This window comes from Nicotiana attenuata, unplaced genomic scaffold, assembly GCF_001879085.1.
Source record: "Nicotiana attenuata strain UT unplaced genomic scaffold, NIATTr2, whole genome shotgun sequence".
NCBI lineage: Eukaryota > Viridiplantae > Streptophyta > Magnoliopsida > Solanales > Solanaceae > Nicotiana > Nicotiana attenuata.
This window is the reverse complement of record NW_017672035.1, coordinates 27,321-34,054: the sequence shown is the minus strand read 5'-3', so window position 1 is coordinate 34,054 and position 6,734 is coordinate 27,321. Positions and strand designations below refer to the sequence as shown.

At 37.0% G+C, this 6,734-nt stretch overlaps 1 pseudogene; it reads left to right on the top strand.

Annotated features, from left to right (window-relative positions):
* Nucleotides 1–4,981: 4,981 nt before the first annotated feature.
* LOC109211453 overlaps nt 4,982–6,734 on the top strand; it is a 1,995-nt pseudogene continuing 242 nt past the window's right edge.

Sequence of the window (6,734 nt, the reverse complement as noted above, 5' to 3'; positions counted from 1 at the left end):
GGCCAGCTTTTCCTCGGAGTTTCCATAACACTACCAAACCACTGATCAGTTTTTCTCAATCCCCGTGTACACCATCAAGAGAGAAATATGAGAGGGTGACCCTAAGGGGGATGGATTCATATCCATACGCTGCACGTACAACTCCCGTGCTGTACGGATAACTCATGTGCTAATAATATCAACTGCACGGACAACTTACATACTGCACAGACAACTCACGTGCCAATAATATCAATATCTGGATCCGCACGGACAACTCACGTGCTGCGCGGACAACTCACGTGCCAATAGTATCAACCGAATGGATAACTCATGTGCCAATAATTACAATCCGCCCGGCGTGATCACAAGTTCAATATCATAATCTGTCTGGTGTGGTCACATGCTCAATATCACAATCTGCCCGACGTAGTCACATGCAACCAATCCAGATCAAATCACACAAAATGTAGATATATAATAATACGTGTACATGATCATCGAATATCAAGTTTCATACTCCCGGACTGGTATAAATGACATGCTAAGTGTAGGCATGTGCAATATGTGTTATCCCAGCTCAATCAGACAATTTCATCATAAAATAGTAGTTTATCAGGTTCAATCAGGAGAATAACCTCAACGTAACCTCAAATGTGGTACAACTAGCTCACAAAAGGGGTACAAATAGGAGAAACATTACATCATGGAGCTTAACAATCAATTCAAGGCATATCATAACCTAAGCACCACCCCGAGCATGAATAGTACCTAGGTGCACGCATTTGCGCTCAACCTTGCACATGCGCCACTCATTGCACAAAGCTATCACAAATAATTTATTCAACTAGTGCCTCAACCAAGTTTAGGTATGATACTTACCTCAAGCAAATTAGATCAATCCTCTAACAAACCCTTCTCGCATTTATCAACCTCCGAACGGTCGAATCTGGCTGAAATAACTTAATCTAATTAATAAAAGCTATAGGAAATGATTCCAAAAGATAAAGCTAAGATCTTTAACTCAAATTAAAAAGTCAACCCAAAAAGTCAACCCCGGGCTCGCACCATTGAACGAGACCAAACTCGCAAATTTCGAACACCCATTCAGATACGAGTTAAGCCATACAAAAATCATCCAATTTCAACCATAAATCGACCCTCAAATCACCATCCCCATAGCCCACCTTGAATCCTCATAAATTAGGTGTAATAATCAATGAGTAATCAATATCTAACACCTAACGTGAGTAATGATCACTTACCTCTTCAGTTATAATGAAAAGCACTCCAAAATTTGCCATAGACCGAGCTCCACTATTCCAAAAATGAGAAAAGTACTCAAACCCTTCGACATATAATTCTGCTAGTGATTCCGCAACTGTGGTCACTTAACCGCACCACCGGTACCACTTCTACAGTCAATGGACCGCATCTGCGATCCTCCTCAACAACCCGACCCTCCGTTTCTACGGATCATTTAGAGCACCTGGGCTTCCGCATCTGCGACTCCACGTTCGCATTTGCGGGCCCAGCCTTTCCCAGACTCAAGCTGCTTCTGCGATCAGCCTGCCGCTTTTGCGTCATCGTACTTGCGCCCAATGGTCCGCTTCTGTGTACTTCCTTTGCTAGCCTCTCCCTTTGCACCCGCAATAAAATGGCTACACCTGCGGCTCCGCATCTGAGGCCAGTCCCTCCACAGATACGAAAACACCAGAAATCTGCATCCTGCAGCAATAACCTCTAAGTCCACACATGGTCCAAACATAATACGAAACACACATGAGCCCCCGTCCAAGCATACCAACCAACCCCAAAACATAAAGCAGACTTATGAAAGGCCCCAAATTATATAAAACAATATCAAAATCACGAATTGCACCCCAATTCAAGTCTAATAAACTAATGAACTTTCAACTTCCAAAACTCAAGCCGAATCATTTCAAATCAACTCCAAATGACCTCAAATTTTGCATGCAATTCCCAAATGACACATTGAACCTATCCCAACTCCCGAAACCAAAATCCGTACCCATATCAATAAAGTCAACTCTCGGTCAAACCTATCAATCTTCCAAACTTTCAACTTTCCAACTTTCGCCGAAAAGTACCAAACCAACCTACGGACCCCCATATTCACATCCGGACATGTGCCTAAGTCCAAAATTACCATACGAAGCTATTGGAACTATCAAAACTCTATTTCGGAGTCATCTACATAAAAGTCAAACTTGGATCAACTCTTACAACTTAAGCTTCCAACCTTGAGACTAAGAGTGTGTTTGGATTGGCGTAAAGGCTGGTCAAACCAGCTTAAAAGCACATTTTGCCTTGTTTGAGTGTTTGGCAAACCTAAAAACAGCTTTTAAGCCAAGTACATTTAAGCTGAATTAAGCCAAAAGCAACAAGCTGGGAATATTCAACTTATTGCTTTTTGGCTTAAAAGCTTTTTATGTTTGATCAAATAATTGACCTTATTATCCCTGTTTTTTTTTATATAAATTCCAAATACCCTTACTTTACTAATTAAGTCATAACATCATTTTTTTCCGTCTTCCATTTTGACGTTGCAATTATCTTTCTTCACATTATTATAATAAATTAGGTAGCTTTATTTGCTTTATGATAAGTAATTAATAAGGCCCTTAATTACCTGACATTAGAAAAATGTGAGAACTAGCAGTGGAAAAAGAAAGAAACAATGGAAAGCTGAGGCATTAGTTTTCTATTACGTTTTTTTCATTGCACTCTAGAAACAAATAGTTTTAGTTAGTAGTTGAATATTTAGAACAAAAGCATGTTGCTATTCTTTGGCATTCGGTTTATATTTATTAAAAATAATCTTATCTAATTAATTTAATTTAGAGTTAATTAAGACATAAATTAGTCTGTATTTGAGTTAATTTTACATTAAGGATGTTGTAGTAATAAACTAATTTTTTGTGTTAACAACTTTAAGGATATTTCATTCATTTTAACAGAAAAAGTGTTTACTAGCACTTTTTTACCAAACACTTCAACATCTTTTTTTCAATTTCAGCACTTTTATCTAAACACGTAACTACTTATCTAGAAAACAAGTTACAACACTAAAAAAGTGCTTTTACGCGCTTGTGCTTAAAAGCCACTTTTTTTTTAAGCGAATTCAAATGGGCTCTAAGTGTCCCAATTCACTCCACAACCTCCTTGAGACCAAGCTAACCACCCCAGCAAGTCACATAACCACAATTACACACAAGTAAAGCATCAAATAGGGAAAACGAGGCTAAAATATCCAAAACGACCGGTTGGATTGTTACAGTTAGAATTGTCCATTTGCGCACTGTTGAATATATCTCTTGCTCGCAATGCCATTGGTTCTGAAAGAACTAAACTTATTAATGTTTGTAATAATCTAGCTTGCCTTGAAAACTTGAGTGTTATAAACGACACTTGTAGAGTTGTAGCTAGTAATGATACTGTAATAACAGTTTAATATCTATATTAGTATCTTTGTTGATAAAAATAAAAGATAAAGAATGATAAATACATTTAAGACATTGTAGCATTTTAATAATCACCAACAGCTGTAGCAATACATTTTATCTATCTATTTTTGTCTGTGTAGGATCTCATATTCCCATGACTTTGGTAAATTTGGTTTTTCACGCGTTTGTCATTCGACTCCCTATCATATTTTTAAAAACGACTTTCGGTTTGTGAAATTCATTAAAAAATTTTATCTATTCGCGGAAATACATCGACAGGCTTGTTTGGCCAAAAGCATTAGGCACTTTCCTCTTCGAATTACAGTAGTCCCCTCTTAAAGGATATAAAATTAGGATAGTCGTCCATCGAAAAGTAACATTGTTTTCCACCAAGATCTCATGTCTATCTAAAAGTGGGCTAAGTTGAGATGTCTAACTGGTTGTTGGGGCAACTTAAGGGGTTGTTGATGTATTTCGCTTTGTTTTTATCTTTCACAAATGTTTAATTACTTGCTATTAGTTATATTAAAATTATTTTTTTCACAACGATGCATGGTAATAAAGAAAATAATGCATGTGTTTAACCATAATTGTTTCGATGAATATATTATTCTTTTATTCGGTTGTGCATGTTTATTTAAAATGTTCAATAACATCATCATATGTGATTTTCTTGACACAAAAATTATCGTAACTCAACTTTGGCGAAGGAGAAATTAAGCAGACAGGAAAAAGAAAAAGAAAATTGGCAATGGTCGTTGTCCCTTTCCCTGTCCTTGTCCTTGTAATGGAGACCCACCCGCCAATAGCATAATAAATTGTTGTAGTCGTCTCATCTCATCCATACTTTTGTTGGTTGCACTATGAATTATTCGCTTATGATTTCCTCAGACTTATGAACACAATCATTAATAAAGTTACGCTAATAAAAATTAACAAAAATTCGTAATTCAGATATTAATATTTTTTGCATGGACTAAGATATTCATATATCTATACTATACTAATCTTAGGGTACGAGCTTTGCACGTGTACCTTAGATCAATAAATATAAAATCTAAAGAAAACATGTAATATATATTTGACATGCAATCGGCGGGTGTCATTTTATAATAGAAATAGTGTTTGATATATAAGTAGTAAAGGACAAATTCTATATCCACAGAGTCAAATTAACATAATTTCCCAGAGAACGAAAGTCACACTAATAAGGCAATTGTTAAGATATATGTGAATATACTTTGTTATTGTATTTTAGGTAAGCATATATTTAGGAATAATAAGAATATATTTTGTTATTGTATTTTAGGTATGCATATATTTAGGCATAATTAGTTTCTTTATTGATAGCCTAGATGTATGCTACGGTTTATGTATATATATTCCAGAAAGTGAATACAATTGGGAGAAAAATATTTCATCAATTCTTTCATGGTATCAGATTCCTAGAGTTATCGTTTCTACTCTTCTTCTTCGATCTTTTTCTTCACCTTCCGCAACCCTATTCGGTGGTCTTCACCACTGCTCTCTCCACCATGTCGGACAACAAGAGTTCCTTCCATCCAGCTCTTGCGGTTTCGAACATCCGAAACCATATCTCCATTACCCTTGAGATGGAGAACGTCCAATATTCAACGTGGGCGGAGCTTTTCAAAATTACCGCACGTTCTCATAAGGTCCTTCATCACATTATTCCTCCGGCCAAAGGCAAAGAGAAGGTACCTTCAACTGAGGATGAAAAAGAATTATGGTCGACTCTTGATGCTACGGTGCTTTCATGGATTTATGCTACTATTTCGAATGACCTTTTGCATACCATTATTGAGCCCGACGCTACGGCCATGGAAGCTTGGAATAGGCTTCGTGACATATTCCAAGATAACAAAAATTCTCGTGTGGTAACCCTTGAAGCCGAGTTCTCTACTACCAAAATGGAGAATTTTCCAAATGCATCGGCTTATTGTCAGCGTCTCAAGTCTTTGGCTGACCAATTGAAGAATGTCGGGGCTCCAGTATCGGATAGTCGGCTTGTCACTCAATTAGTTTCGGGTCTCACACGGGCATACAGAGGTAGTCGGTACCGTGATTCGACAAAGTGATCCTCTGCCGCCATTCTATCAAGCCCGATCAATGGTAATATTGGAGGAGGCTGGCTTGGCGAAGGAGGTTGCCACAGGGTCAGAATCTGCGATGGTAACCTCTCACACGGATTTTGAAGAGTCGGATTCTACACATTCAAACACCGAAACCAAACCACACCGCGGGAAGCTATATGGCAACCGGAAGAACAACAGGCGGTCTGGTTCCGGCGGTGGGAGAGGATCCGGCGGCGGCAACCAGGGCCAGGGCCGCGGTGGCGGTGGCCGTGGGGGTCAACAGCAGCAGCAACCTAATCAGCGGTCTTCGCAATGGAGTACGCAGCAACAATGGGGTAAGCATATATTCTAATTATTCCTAAATATATGCTTACCTAAAATACAATAACAAAGTATATTCACATATATCTTAACAATAACTTCCATAGATAGAGAATATATTGTTAGTCCATTAATCTATTTGTTTAAAGTTGTAATTAATTCTAGTGCGTGCAAGCTAACCCATACACCATAGTTTAATTAAGAAGTAGCATTCATTGAAATAATTTGTTTAACTTGGTTAATTATCACACAAAAATTTTTTGGTGATGGAAAGGAAAGGATCCAATGAAGCGGAAAAAAAGAACTGTAGTATTGAATCCATAGAACTGAAGTAGATAGTGGTTAAGACCATATTTAATTTTTTTGTATTTTGGTGGATGGATCATTGAAGCTTTGATTTACAAATGAGGAGATTGGGGGAGGAAGAAAAAACAGAATGCGAATACAGTTGCAATATAGAGACTAGATTAAGTTAAAGAGGATAAGTATAAGCTAATGGAAACCTCAGTTATAGCTATTGACTAGTGTATGCTGAAGTTTTCTTCTATAGACAGACAATAATTATCCCATATGATAATAAATTATTAATTAGGAGATCAGACAACTTTTTACTTTCAAAGGATACTCGATTTTCAACTTTTTATTCTTGTGAAGATCATATCTCTATAGAATATTGATAAAAGTGAGCAGTAGTTTCGAGCTGTTAGTTTGAAAAAGTGACAGGAAGTTAATGTCCCAATAATGGTTTACCTTTATCAAAAAGTAATTGAACAGGACATATGTTACTTGAGTTATCTTTAAGTTAGTTATATAGAATCTGATTCTCTTTAATTTGCAAAAGCTTGTAATTATTAATGAGTTACTTGAAACA